Source organism: Panulirus ornatus, chromosome 34, assembly GCF_036320965.1.
Source record: "Panulirus ornatus isolate Po-2019 chromosome 34, ASM3632096v1, whole genome shotgun sequence".
Taxonomy (NCBI): domain Eukaryota; kingdom Metazoa; phylum Arthropoda; class Malacostraca; order Decapoda; family Palinuridae; genus Panulirus; species Panulirus ornatus.
Genome location: NC_092257.1, coordinates 15,322,258 through 15,337,912, shown reverse-complemented (window position 1 = coordinate 15,337,912; position 15,655 = coordinate 15,322,258).

Genomic DNA, 15,655 nt, shown 5'->3' with positions numbered 1-15,655 from the left:
TGTTGTCGCCATCACGTCCTCGTTCGAGGTAACGGCTTGTCGACCTGCGTACCATCTCTGTCGCGACAGACAGGCAGACAGACAGACAGAGCGGGTAACAGAACTACAGGTTATGTCATGCCGTTGCGTGCCTGCGAGTGTGGTATGAAATGCTGTAATGTAATGAAAGTTAAGGAGAGCTTGAGATACAGCAGTGTGGTGTAGTTACGTAATTGATGTAACCGTACTGTATGTCAATATGATAAGGTGATTGTTTAAATTAAATTGTTAAATTAATTGTTAAAGTGATTCTGTGTTACCCCACCGTGAGGGGCGCTGGATTCCTCTTGTGTAAGAAAGGGTAGGGTTTCGAAAGAGGGCGGTGGGATATATGGGGGTTCTCTCTGGGGGTCAGTGTTGGGGGTATAAAAAAAAGAGAAAGTCTCTGGGGTTGTTTTAGTAGAGCAAACCCCTCCTTCCCCCCTTTCCTCCCCCTTGTGTGACGGATGGCGTCACAATTGGGTCCGGGCGGGGGATTGTGGGTGCCTGTAAGAGCTGTGTATCAGGGCAACATAGTGGAGCAGCAGCAACATACTCTGTCCGCTCTGTGTGTTCATGTTGTATATGGTGACCTGGGTGTGTATTTATAGCCGAGCGGGGACAATGTGGGGAGGAGGAGGGTTGGGGAAGAGGGGGAGGAGAAGGAGAATATGATTTTAAACCCCCTCTCCCCCATGGAAATCATGCCTAGGTTAGGGGTGCCTACGTGTGGACACCTGCCTATGTTGAATCAGGTTTATATATATACACACGTGATTGAAAAATGAACAGATGTGAGAATCGACCTTGTCTTGTGACACTATGGACAGCTGAGAGGCCATCCCTTGCGCTCGTGGGTCGTTCTGTCGTGCTCAGGGGCCGTACCTTCGTGTTCAAGGCCTCGTACCTTCGTGTTCAAGGCCTCGTAACTTTCGTGTTCAAGGCCTCGTACCTTCGTGCTCAAGGCCTCGTACCTTCCGTGTTCAAGGCCTCGTACCTTCGTGCCCAAGGCCTCGTACCTTCGTGCCCAGAGGTGTGACGAGGGTGATGATGATCATCAAGACGTAACATTCGGTGAACGCTACTGCCACAACCATATGTGCAGCCGCCATCACGGCCCTGCGGGCCAACGACGCCGTGTGGCTGGCGAGGTGAATACTAATTAGGCAGCGAGGAAAGATGCGAGCACGGCCCCGTGTGGGTGGTGGTGGTGGGAGAGAGAGAGAGAGAGAGAGAGAGAGAGAGAGAGAGAGAGAGGAAGGAGGGCTTGAGGGCTTCTACAGCGTCAGGAAGTGGTTTGCATATTGATTATGTGAATGATTAATTCGTTGATTTGGTAAGAGATAGATAGATAGATGGAGAGAGAGAGAGAGAGAGAGAGAGAGAGAGAGAGAGAGAGAGAGAGAGAAAAGAGAGAGAGAGAGAGAGAGAGAGAGAGAGAGAGAGAGAGAGAGAGAGAGAGAGGGTACCTGCTGTCTACGATTGTCTGACTGGAGTGCCCTTGTCGAGGGATTTTTTGATACGAGGCAGATGTAGCGCGTAGCGCTCACCGCGGGAAAATAAGGGCTGTGAGCAAGACGGTGGAGTTGACCCGAAGTGTAGGATGGAAAGAACGTGTGTATTTGTGGACCGAGTGCCACAGCGGCTCACAGTTGCCCGGGGGCGTGGATGGGAGGGGAACTTGACAGCCACTGTTAGTCCCGCTTCGCCACTGACCCTCCCAATACCTAGGTTGGTAGTACAGGTAAATCTACCTCCCTGGTCGGTGGCTGTCTGCCACAGAATGAGTGAAGTGGTGAAATGGTCAGTAATATATAAATATTATTTCTTTTTCCGTGTTTTTATGGCATTTTGACCCACACGTTTCCCCACTCTAACACTTTGCCAGTGTTCAGTGTACCTTACTGTGGCCTGCTGGTGTGATAAATGCGGTTTTGAGAGAATATCATACATCCGACAGCGAGGTCATGGCAGCCTGAGAGTGTATGTCATACGGCTGGCAGCATAGTCATGGCAGCAAAGGGGGAGTGTATCTTACTGCTGGCAGCGAGGTCACGGTAGCCTTGGAATGTATCGTGCTACTGGCAGCAAATTCATTGTAGCCTAGGGGGGCAGTGTATCATACAGCTGGTAACAAGGTCATGGCAGCCTGGGGAGAGGGGTAGTGTATCATACAACTGGCAGCAAGGTCATGGCAGCCTTGGAGTGTATCGTCCTGCTGGCTGTAAGGTCATTATACCCTGGGAGAGTTTTTATCATACAGCTGGCAGCGAGGTTACAGCAGCCTTGAGAGTGTATCGTACTGCTGACAGCGAGGTCACGGCAGCGATAAACAAACACAGAACAACCCGAATGTATGACCATGACCTTTAGTTAGCCGCTTCACAGTATTGTATTCAGTGAGGAACGCTATTGGTGGTACCGATCAATACATACGTTGGTTTGAGATTATCCGGACAAGAGATGTTATCCGAACACGACGGTACACGACCCCGGAGCACGACGTTACACGACCCTTGAGTATGATGGCCTAGCCTTTGACCTGATCAGCTTCAGCAGCGATCAGTTGTAAGAACGATCAACTTGAGCAGCGATCAGTCATAGCAACGATCAACTTCAGCAACGATCATTTATAACAACGGCCAACTTCAGCAGCGATCAACTTCAGCAACGATCATTTATAGCAACGATCAACTTCAGCAGCGATCCACAGTCGCCAGGTTTACCCAGCGTATCTTTAGCTAATTGCTGCCGAAGTTTGCTCATGGGGAGTCAATACTGGGAAAAGAAATCTGGATTCCTTGAGCACGACGGGGAAACGACCCTTGGCAGGACGACCCCTGAGAGCGACGGGAAACGACCCTTGGCAAAACGACCCTTGAGCACGATGTTCGACCCTTGAGCACGATGCTTGACCCTTTGAGCGCAACAGTTCGACTCTTCAGCACGGGGTTACGACCCTTGAGCACGCGCGACGGTGCGACTGTTGGGGGCATGATGCTCTCTGACCTTTGACCTGACCGTTTAGGGAGGGCTGAGGGGCTGTGGCCAAGGGCAGAGGCCGTATCACCCAAAAAAAAAAAAAAGGTACGATCGTGCTGAGAGAGAGAGAGAGAGAGAGAGAGTCTCTCAAACCCCGGAAGTTGAGATTTCAGATATTTTTGATGAGGTTTCATATATCTTGACCAATACATTTAATCTCGGATGTATTTCTATGATGGAGACGATTATCCTCAGTTCAGAAGGTTGGCTTTAAGGTTAGGTTAGGTGTCTGGCTTCGAAGCGAGAGTCTTTGATAAAAAGTTTATGGTACACTGTGTCAGGAGATGGCAAACCACAAGGCTATATGAAGCGGTTGAGGAGAAACTATATGGAAAACAAGGTCTGTGGTGAATTCCTGGAGAGCTGGATTGATTATAAGCGAACCTTTTGAAAGAAATGTGCCAATACGTAATGAAAAGGTCAGACTGCATCACTCACAGAGAGAATTGTGTCCTTTAAAAAGGTGAGAGAGAAAGAGACACCTAAGTCCTCGAATAGGAATAACAGCGTTTAGATAAATGGTAAGACACCAGCGTTTAAATTCTCAGTAGGACACCAGCGTTTAAATTCTCAGTAGGTCACCAGCGTTTAAACTGTCAGAAGGACACCAGCGTTTAAATCCTGAATCCGATACCAGCTGCCGTTTAAATGCTCACTAAGACACGTACGTTTAAATTATCTATTAAGACACCGGCGTTTGGATTCTTAATGAGACACCGGCGCCTAAACACTCAATACGACACCAGCATTTAAATGCCTCAGTAGACACGAGCATTTAAACGCTTAATAAGACACTAGCGTTTAAATGCTTGATAAGACACGATCGAGTTAGCGTTCAGTTGAATCATCAAGGGAAGACAGACGACACACATGAATCATGATGGCCTGTGTTTCTCCTCGGGTAGATATAACACGACTGGCTGTGGCCCAGGGGGGCGGCCGTGGCCACACACACACACGGGAGCTCAGTATGAGGGGTGGGGGAGCAACACGGGAGATAACATTAATTCAGGTGGTTATCTTGAAACAATGGTGTGCTGCCACTGATGTTCACGACCGAAATAACGAGAGGATCTGTGTGTGTGTGTGTGTGTGTGTGTGTGTGTGTGTGCCTCATTGTTGGCGTGTGGGGGTGTGTGTGTGTCGGGAGGCGGGGGAGAGAGAGAGAGAGAGTTTTACACTTGTGTTGCCCCGTCTAACTGAATCTCGTTGTATATGTTTCATTTACCATGTCTTTACTCCTGTGGTATGTGGACACACACACACACACACACACACACACGAACCTAAGCCAGGTACCCATTTATCGACCAGCCACCACCCCACCCCCTTGAGGGAAGGAGGAATAATACCTGGGTTGGGTGTGGGCCGACTGCCAGGATTCGAACCCATGCCGGCCCGACTCGCCGGGTGGGTCTCTTGCGGCGGGTAAGGTCAACCCGCCCTTAAAGATCACTTCCTCATCATTCATGTGTGGGTCGGGGGTCCTTATTGATAGTGGAGTGTAACTTAGCTAGCTCTGTCTTTTCCCCATCCTTTTGGTGTTGTTTCCCCCTCTGGGAAGGGTTCGAGATTCTAGTAATGACGCATGTTTGCCAAGGGGGCGTCCTACCTTCGCCTCTTCGATGTATATCAACTGACTTGTGTTTCTCTCTTGTGTCGCCCCTGATGATGTGATTATTACACGAAAGTGCACTTGGGAACTAATCGTGTTTCATTTTCCCCGTGGACTCATAGGAGTATATATATGTATATATATATATATATATATATATATATATATATATATATATATATATGACCCCGCGGTGGAAATCGGTGCGAGGTTAGGAAGGCATCTTTATTTATTTTATTTACTGGTTGACGATAATAAACCATGGCTTCCGGAGACAAGAGAGCCATTAAAAACTTTTTGACTCTAAGATATGAGATGGGATTTAGAAAAAAAAAAAATACAAAAAGAAAGATAAAAAGATATTCGTATATGATTCCCGGGTTCCGGATGACTCCCCTGAAGATGTGATTATGAACACGAAAGTGCACTTGGGAACGGGTGAGGCTTGGAAGGTATATAGCTTGTGTCGCAAGACCAGACACCTTCCCCCACCCTTCCCAAGGGGGGTCATCGTCGAGTTAGGGGGAGGGAGGAGTGCGGGGAAGCCGCTAATTATTATCCATTACGAGTAACCGGATGAGGGGAAGAAGGTACACGGCACGTCCGAGTGCACTGCCGTGTTCCATTTCCTCCTCGTGGTCGTCGGCAGGAGGTTCTGGATGACGTGTGTCACCGTGTCCTACTGCGACAGCACCCCAGGATTCGAACCCAGGACCTTTTGCGTGGTAGACGGGAACCCTATGTCTGTATTCTTTCAGTTGACTCATATGACACTTGCCAGGGTTCCAGTTAGTGGCCCTGGGACCACAACTAGTAGAACTAAGGTCCAGCTAGTGGCCCTAGGATCATAACTAGTAGCCCTGAGATCCGGCTAGCAGCACTAGGGTCCAATTAGTGACTCTGAGACCCATCGGGTGGCCCTAGGACATGGGCAACGTGGCACTCCACCATAGACATTGGCCAAGAAATAATGTACATTATTGACATGTTTTGATGGCATGGCACCATGTTTTACCTCCCCACTGACCCACCTACCCCCAAAACAATGTTTACCTCCTGTCTTTCGTTATCTAATTTTTTTCCCCCCTATGTTACCAGTTGAGCCAGAGGGAGAGGTGGGTTAGGGAGGTGCCTACCACTCCAATATCCTCATTCCACCACGAGTTTCAGTTGGCCTTGGAACGTACTCTCCCTCGTAAGGCCGTTCGTGTGGCACCGTCAGAGAAAAAAAAAAGAGAGAAAAGAAACCGAAAATATTGAGGGGGAAAAAAAAATTTTTTTGACCCACACAACGCACGATGGGTTCGGCGACTGCCGCTCAGATAGCGCCATATCTCTCATATTATCCGGCCGTTGGTGAATGTTGTTCGCTCATCCGGACGCGAGCCACGACCGGCCGCCAACCGACTGCGACCCCACGGAATCTGATAACTTTGTTATATATCCGAACGGAATATTTCTACCGTGGAATATATATATATATATATATATATATATATATATATATATATATATAGAGAGAGAGAGAGAGAGAGAGAGAGAGAGAGAGAGAGAGAGAGCATTGTCTTCCCCCCCAGTTGTCAAGCGATATGCATTCAGAGGTCAGGCCCACAGTGAGTGAGTCAGGAGGTCATGACCTCCTCCCCCCCCCCCCCCCCCCCCCCTCCATCAGGAAATGAAGGAGATGAACGTAAATATATAGCAGGGTCAATACACAGTTAGGATGGATTGTACCATGGGGTCAATACATTGTTAGGATGGATTGTACCATGGGGTCAATACGTTTTTAAGATGGATTGTATCATCGGGTCAGTACATGAGGTCAGGACTTCCTATACTCTTGGCTTTACCTTAGGTCAATACACTGCTGAGACTGGTATTGTAATAGACCTTTATGGTCAACATTATTGATGCTGTTATCTTGTTATTTGATAACTACCACTTGGGAGGACTTTAACAGAGGGGATGCTGGTGACTGATATTGATAAATGATTACATCATGATATACAGTGATAAATGTTACATATGCATTTTAATAACTGGTGTTGTAACGTATCGACAACACTAAATCGGTCACAGGGCAAAATTGGTGACGGTAATTATCAGAAGAGGGACTCAGATCCATTCTCACACGTCTCTCACTCACCTCTCCCAAAATCAAGTCTTTATCTGAGGTTTCGAACCCACGAGGCGGAGGACGTGGTCCTTTCGAACCCTCCTTCTTCGCCAGTAGTCCATAGACCTACGACCGCTGGCTGAGAGTGAATTAATATTTACGTCTCGAGTCGATTATCTGTGTATGTGTGTGTGTGTGTGTGTGTGTGTGTGTGTGTGTGTGTGTGTGTGTGTGTGTTTTCCTCATTGAAGACAATTGTTGGCTATCGTCGTTGTCATGCCCCTCCTCCTCCTCCTCCCGTTCTCCTCTCTCTCTCTCTCTCTCTCTCTCTCTCTCTCTCTCTCTCTCTCTCTCTCTCTCTCTCTCTCTCTCACATCCCACCAACTTTACGACACCCAGAGCTCAGGGATGAGTCTCTGGGTCTTATTTTATCGCGCCTGATTCATCGCGAGGGCATAACTCGGGCAGGAAGCACCCCCGGGGCCCACCATAACTTTACAGAGAGCTACTCCAACACATAAACATACATATGTATATATATTTCCCCCATCCCCCCATCCTTCCTGCCCCCCCCTCTCTCTCTCTCTCTCTCATACTTGATCGCCATTTCCCAGCGTTAGCGAGTTAGCGTCGTGAACAGACGAAGGAAGGCCGCATCCGCTCCCATCCATTCTCTAGCTGTCATGTGTGTAAATGCACCGAGACCACAGCTCCCCTGTCCACAACCAGGCTCCACAGACCTTTAAAATCATGGTTGACCAACCCTCCCCCTCCCTCCCCAGCCGAACGCTTCACATGCCCTAGTTCAGTCCATTGACAGCAACGTCGACCCCAGTATACCAATAGTCCCAATTTACTCTATCCCTTGCCACTACCTCTCATTTCAGTGCTTCTAAAATATCGCACATAGCTCTCTCTCTCTCTCTCTCTCTCTCTCTCTCTCTCTCTCTCTCTCTCTCTCTCTCTCTCTCTCTCTCGGTGTTTGTGTCGTCCTCTCCGCTCCCTCTCCTCCGTCCCCCTCTCTGTCACCTGCGATGTCCCACCCCGCCCCACCCCTCTGTCCCCCGCGGGAGACGGGGCTTCACGAGCGTGACACTCGACCCAGTCATCACGGATCCGTGTGGTCAGAGGTGGTCTGCACGATGGAGATCAAGTAGTGAAAATCAGGACTCAGACGAGTTGATGATAGGTAGACAGTAGTGATGATAGGTAGACAGAGTAGTGATGATAGGTAGACAGAGCAGTGATGATAGGTAGACAGAGCAGTGATGATAGGTAGACAGGATGATGATAGGTAGACAGAGTAGTGATGATAGGTAGACAGAGTAGTGATGATAGGTAGACAGAGTAGTGATGATAGGTAGACAGAGTAGTGATGATAGGTAGACAAGAGTAGTGATGACGGCCATTCAGAAGACAGTTCTTGTGAGGGAGGGAGGAGAGAGAGAGAACCCCAGACCTCACTCAGAAGCCAATGGTTTTTGGTCGGGTGTTCCGAGCTGTGCATTACGGTATGTCCTTGGTGAAGTCCAGGATGGGGCGGTGTATCTCTGGCCTCACCCACCCTGGGAAAACCCGTGTGCGTAGATGTAATATCATCTCCCTCCTTCCACCCTCCGGCGGGCGCCATTATCTTCGGCTGCCGTAGTCATCCTCTTCGCGTCGTTGTGTTGTTGTAAGGCTATTCGCGAGCGTTCTGAATGATGGCCTGTGTGGGTTAGGGTGGGGAGGGGGCGCGGCCTGGTTGCTTCGTGTGGCGCAGCGGTTCGACGGTGGCGTCAAGCAAAGAGTTCTCGAAGCGATTTGACAGCGTCGATCAGTCGTTTCCGTGGGCAGTGCGTGAGTCAGAAGACACACACACACACACACACACACACAGAAGACTGAAAGCGCCTATCGTACAACTTCTAGAATTTCTGTACGGTGGTGAGTGCATTCGCCATGACAGATTCTGTTCTGTTCTCACACCTCTCTCATACCTCAGAAGTACGTCTTTACATTTTTTTCTTTCAACATTTCTTGCTTGATTTCGCGTTGTGTCCTCTAGTTTGCTCTACCCCACAATCTCTTCCCTGCTCTTGATTGGAGCACAACAGGAAACCGAGTGAAAGTGGCCCCCGAGGTAGTATGACAATAACGATAACACGTATCTACGTAATTCTGTCCTCCACCCTCTCCCTCACCGCCTACACCACTCTATCTTCAGGTTACTTTAGTATCAAGATTAGTAACGAATTTATTCCACGGTCGGAGTCAGAAAGACGAACTCAACACTCTTGATATAATAGATTTATGTGAATCACCAGATATTACTTCTGTTCATCGTATTGTTGACTGATACGTGAAAATAATCATATGAAAAACTCACCTACAGAGCGTCAGTCGTCTTCCATACCCGTCATACCCTTTACCTTTTTTTTCACTCCTTATTTACATCGGCCCTTGTACACCTTCTCTTTGGTCTAACATTCCTCGAAGTGTTCATATCGGCCCTTGTACACCTCCTCTTTGGTCTGCCAATCGTTGACCCGTTTTTTTATTATGCTGCTGAGCTCACTTTCCGACGTCTCTTCACCCTACTTTGTGTCGCTTCTAGCGAATGGGATGGACGTCTCTTTCTGTCCCTGACGCATCTCGCCCTCGAGTCCCCTTCATCGGTCACTGGCCTATTTTCAGCGACCGCCTTACTTTATCTAGTCTTGTTGCGCTTATTTCTAACACTCCTGACGGAGGAGGTTGGTGAAGTCGACGTGTACCTACAACACTCAGTGGAGGAGCAAGGGTACAGGACGACGTAAGGTTCCGGTGACGGTAATGGTGGGCGAGTCTTCTCTTGATACCTCTAACCCAACCAGTCAGTCATGAGACTGATCCCCGAGGAGAGAGTTGGCCGCCTGTCCGGATCCTCCCTCCTGGATCGTGAGATCCACGTCGAGAGCCAAGGAACTTTTTTCTTCTCATCGCCGACCATCTCCTTCACCATTCTGCCCAAAGACCAGACGTCGTTTGCCGGGGAGCAGCGGAGCTTGCCCTCTGATGGCGGATATTCATGATATTCCACGTCTGTCCACCACTCTATGTCCAGGAACGTTTTCGGCTTCCTAAACTTCACTTTCTTCCCGATCAAGTTCGCCTCAGAAAAGTTGATGATATGCATTGTCAGCCTTCGTTTGTCCAGGCAGATGTGAAAGGGGTTCAGCTGGTTATGAACCAAGCCAAGGGAGTGAACTTTTTCGACCACCTCAAAGACCTTCAGTAATAGCACTATTTTTGAACGAAGGGAAAGTTCTGCCGTGGGGAATGAATCCAGGCTTATGCCTTCGTAATATGTTATCATCTGAAGTCGATCCAAGCACACAGCGAAGAGGTGCTATGTGCCGCTAATTTTCTACACCTAACTCAGCATGAGGGATTCCCTCTTCAACCTCTTGATTTCCCTCTTTCTGCGGGCATATGTCTTCACCACAAGGTCTGCTGAATCCTTAAACCTGTACAGGTAACACTTCCCTCGCAGTTTCTTAATCTCTACAGGATCTCCAAGGACCAAATCGACTACATCAGGTTCAAGATTGAGAACCTGGTTTTTAACTCTTTCGTTAGATTGTATTTCTTTGGTAGCATAATTGGTTGTTTATATCAGAACGGTATGAATACTATACCTGAACACTAAGGTTTACTTGAACTTTATATTAGTTGGATTATACAGTAAAGTGGGCAATTCATGAGATATCTGGTAAGTAGGTGATAGGCATGATAATTGTAAGTTCATAAGGTTGATGATAAAAGTATTACTATTATTATTATTATCATTATTGTTATTATTATTATTATTATTATTATTATTATTATTATTATTATTATTATTATACTTTGTCGCTGTCTCCTGCGTTAGCGAGGTAGCTCAAGGAAACAGACGAAAGAATGGCCCAACCCACCCACATACACATACATACATACACATCCACACACGCACATATACATACCTATACATTTCAACGTATACATATATATATATACATACACAGACATATACATATATACACTCCACCACACATGAAATGACAACCCCCTACCCCCACATGTGCGCAAGGTAATGCTAGGAAAAACAACAAAGGCCACATTCGCTCACACTCATTCTCTAGCTGTCATGTATAAAGCACCAAAACCACAGCTCCCTTTCCACATGCAGGCCCAAAAAAATTTTCCATGGTTTACCCCAGACGCTTCACATGCCCTGTTTCAATCCATTGACAGCACGTCGACCCCGGTATACCACATCGTTCCAATTCACTCTATTCCTTGCACGCCTTTCACCCTCCTGTATGTTCAGGCCCCGATTGCTCAAAATCTTTTTCGCACCATCCTTCCACGTCTAATTTGGTCTCCCACTTCTCGTTCCCTCCACCTTTGACAATATCCTCTTTGTCAGTCTTTCCTCGCTCATTTGCCCCATGCGACCAAACCATTTTAAAACACCCTCTTCTGCTCTCCCAACCACACTCTGTTACCACACATCTCTCTTACCCTTTCATTATTCAGTCAAACCACCTTGCACCACATATTGTCCTCAAACACTCATTTCCAACACATCCACCCTCCTCTACACAACCCTATCTATAGCCCACACTTTGAAACCATATAATATTGTTGGAACCACTATTCCTTCAAACATACCCATTTTTGCTTTCCGAGATAATGTTCTCGCCTTCCACACATTTTTCAACGCTCCCAGAACTTTTGCTCTCTCCCCCACCCTGTGACTCACTTCCACTTCCATGGTTCCATCCGCTGCTAAATCCACTCCCAGATATCTAAAACACTTCACTTCCTCCAGTTTTTCTCCATTCAAACTTACCTCCCAGTTGACGTCCCTCAACCCTACTGTACCTACTAATCTTGCTCTTATTCACATTTACTCCCAGCTTTCTTCTTTCACACACTTTACCAAACTCAGTCACCAGCTTCTGCAGTTTCTCACCCAAATCAGCCAGCAGCGCTGTATCATCAGCGAGTAACAACTGACTCACTTCCCAAGCCCTCTCATCCACAACAGACTGCATACTTGCCCCTCTCTCCAAAACTCTTGCATTCACCTCCCTAACAACCCCATCCATAAATAAATTAAACAACCTTGGAGACATCACGCACCCCTGCCGCAAACCGACATTCACTGAGAACCAATCACTTTCCTTTCTTCCTACACATACACATGCCTTACTTCCTCGAAAAAACTTTTCACTGCTTTTAGCAACTTGCCTCCCACACCATACATTCTTAATACCTTCCACAGAGCATCTCTATCATCTTTATCATATGCTTTCTCCAGATCCATAAATGCTACATACAGATCCATTTGTTTTTCTATTTCTCACATACATTCTTCAAAGCAAACACCTGATCCACACACCCTTTACCACTTCTGAAACCACACTGCTCTTCCCTAATCTGATGCTCTGTACATGCCTTCACCCTCTTAATCAATACCCTCCCATATAATTTCTCATGAATACTCAACAAACTTATAACTCTGTAATTTGAGCACTCACCTTTATCCCCTTTGCCTTTTTACAGTGGCACCAAGCATGCATTCCGGCAATCCTCAGGCACTTCACCATGAGCCATACATACATTAAATATCCTCACCAACCAGTCAACAACACAGGCACCCCCTTTTTTAATAAATTCCACTGCAGTACCATCCAAACCCGCCACCTTGCCAGCTTTCATCTTCCGCAAAGCTTTTACTGCCTCTGTTTACTATATCATTCTCCCTGACCCTCTCACTTCGCCCATCACATCGACCAAAACACCCTATATCTGCCACTCTTATCATCTAACGCATTCAAAATACCTTCAAAATACTCAAAATACTTCAAAATAAAGTGTGGTGTAAAATTATCATAGTTGCATGATAGGGGTAAGTTGGTAAGGTTGGTGATAAAAGAGTGGTGCAAAATTATCATAGTTATATCGATGAGACTTACAGTAGTTGGGATGGAGCTCTTCTTAAAGCTGCTTTAAGTTTTTAGATAAATTTTCAAGGAACTCAAAATATTCTTTGTAAATAGTTTTAAGTATTTAGATATCTTTCCATGTTAGAGAGCAGCTACATAACCATTAGGATCTTGGGCTTAACAAATTCTACAAAATTAATCAAATCTGGGAAGTCATAGATAATGCATCTTCTTATGCTTTAGGGTCAGGTCAGAGGCCAGTGGTGTTGAGGTTGTAGTGATACGGATGTAGTGAAGATGGCCTTTAAACTGACCCCTTGAGGTATAGTGAAGAGTATAATGACAATATGGGTGCAGGAAAGATTGCCACTGACTTGACCCATGAGTGTAGTGAAGATAAGGGTGTAGTGGGAAGACAAATGCACTGGATGAGTGTAGTGGGAATGGGGGTAAAGTAAAGTTAGCCATTGACTTCACGTGTTAAGGGTGCAGTGATGGTGGCCTTTGAAACTGAATCCAGGTTTATCAAAAACTGTAACTAGATGTGTTTGGTTGTGTTTCCCTCTTTACTGATACAAGAAGATAAAAGTTTGGAAAAGATATTAGAAGTGGTGAAATGCAGCTGAAAGAATTCATGAAGTCATTAATGCCATGGCAACTTCAGACAAGGACAGAAAATATCCAAGCTAACAAAACTTGCACGATTGCAAGTATTGTGATTATAAAAATGCTTCTCATGAGAAAAGGTGTCCTGCCTTAAACAAGAGAGAAAGAAATTTTTACAAACCAATTTAGCGAAAATGATTTAAGCATCAAAAAAAGAAAAAGGGCAGTTTCATGGATTATATGAATAAGAAAATGAAAAAAGAATCTTAAATTCCTCAGAAATAAATTAGCAGTTAAAGAACAGCTAATCAGGCTAAGGGATTCAGAAGAGTTGCTAAGGAAGATGGAATGGTATATCAGATGATTTATATTTTCAAAAGTTTCTTTACAGTGAAAAGACATCATGATATAGCCATTAGCAACGTCAGTGGCGTGGATAGGGAAGAGGTCTAGAAAAGACACATACACAAATAAAATTTCTTGATCCATATAAATCCCGTAGGCCTGATTAGCTAAGCACCTTAGGACTGTGTCATGGGAAAATAGAAACAGAGCAGATACAGTCATTTTTTCCTGGAAGTCTGTACAAATATGAAACTGTCCAGAGATCCACGACAACAATTCAAAGATGACAGTTTTACAGTCCAAAATGTGGGATTTCTGTTTAATTTGTGCTCCATGAATCCCGAAAATCATGTTTCAGTTAACAACATGAAGCCTATAACAGGAAACAATTACATCAAATTGTTGCAGTGTGTGGAATCATTGAAATCTCTAGTTCCATGGTTCTTTTGACATCACTAAAATTATGATTATTGGATCCTTGTTCATTTTGCAAGAATTTGAGCAGCAAGGCCATGCTCTCGTTGCCAGTACTACCAACTGATTCTCAGTCCGACCTGTCAATCAGCTTTTCTTAATCTATATAAATGACTTGCCAAATGGACTGGCCTTGTATCTGAATATGCTTCTAGGTAATGGGAATGAAAGATAACAGGAGACCTAATGGTTCTTGATAAGTTTATCTGCTGGAGGATTGGATTAGATTCAAGGGGTCGTAATTTTATTTATGTTAGAAACTGGGTAGGAAAGCAGAGGGCAGCTCCCCACCCACCAAGAATCAAGGGGTCATAATTTTATTTATGTTAGAAACTGGGTAGGAAAGCAGAGGTCAGCTCCCCATCCACCACTCCCTCTGGCACTACTGGCTACTTTCACTTAAGGCCTTTTACATTACTATCATTCCTTTTATTCTCTCCCCAAAATCATGTGCCTCATATTAGTTTTTACAAATCTAATCAGCTGCACATTCTGGTTTTCTCCAAAAAATATTCTTTATCTCTTCTTAGTCATTACAGAAGACAATCATTTCCATAACTGTTACTATTCTTTACAAGTATCACACCTCAGTTTTGTGGCTCATATGCTTGAACTCAAGTCAAACGATTCATCTTTCATAAAAAGTTCCACGACTTCCCTCCTCTAAAACCTGTCTTTATTTCATTAAAATCCTAAACTTCTTGCATAAACTTACTGTATCATATGAGTTGCCTTTCATAAAAGCATGAACAGCTTTCATTCTAAACAAACTTCCAGGTCTTGTTCAAAGAGGTGACACCTTGCTTTGGATATATTGTATCTTGAGAATATTTATTTTATACACAGATGCACTCTAGCTGTTATGTAAAATTTTCTTAAACCTCTTGAATCTACACACCTATTTATTCATCTATATATCAATATGTGGTGCAAGGTAGTTTGATTATGTAATGAAAGAGTAAGAGAGATGTTTGATAATAAAAAAGAGTGTGGTTGAGAAAGCAGAAGAGGGTGTATTGATATGGTTTGGTCACATGGAGAGAGAGAATGAGTGAGGAAAAATTGACAGTGAGGATATATCTGTCAGAGGTGGAGGGAACAAGAAGTGGGAGACCAAATTATAGGTGGAAGGATGGAGTGAAAAAGATTTTGAGCAATCGGGGCCTGAACATACAGGAGGGTGATAGGTGTGCAAGGAATAGAGTGAATTTGAACGATGTGGTATACCAGGGTCAACGTATTGTCAGTGGATTGAAACAGGGTATGTGAATCGTCTGGGGTAAACCATGGAAAGTTTTGTGGGGCAAGGATGTGAAAAGGGAGCTGTGGTTTTAGTGCTTCCAGAACCTTTGCCACCTCCTCCCCCCTGTGACTCACATCCGCTTCCATGGTTCCATCCACTGCTAAGTTCACTCCCAGATATTTAAAACACTTCACTTTCACCAATTTTTCTCCATTCAAACTTACATCCCAATTAACTTGTCC